Raw genomic sequence first — 293 nt, forward strand, 5'->3', positions numbered from 1 at the left:
GGGGGGGGGGCTGGCAGATGGTGTGAAGTTTACGTAACGCGCCCGAACCTTTGGGCGAGCGGAGATAAAGTTGAAATTGTCTTTTTAAAAAATCTTGTCTCTTTTAAAAAATCTTGTCTTTTTCAAAATCTTGTCTTTTTTAAAAAATCTTGTCTTTTTAAAAAAATCTGGTCTTTTTAAAAAATCTGGTCTTTTTAAAAAATCTGGTCTTTTTAAAAAATCTGATCTTTTTAAAAAATCTGGTCTTTTTTAAAAAATCTGGTCTTTTTAAAAAATCTGGTCTTTTTAAAAAA

Source organism: Neopelma chrysocephalum, unplaced genomic scaffold, assembly GCF_003984885.1.
Source record: "Neopelma chrysocephalum unplaced genomic scaffold, ASM398488v2 Primary Assembly neopelma1_80338, whole genome shotgun sequence".
Taxonomy (NCBI): Eukaryota; Metazoa; Chordata; class Aves; order Passeriformes; family Pipridae; genus Neopelma; species Neopelma chrysocephalum.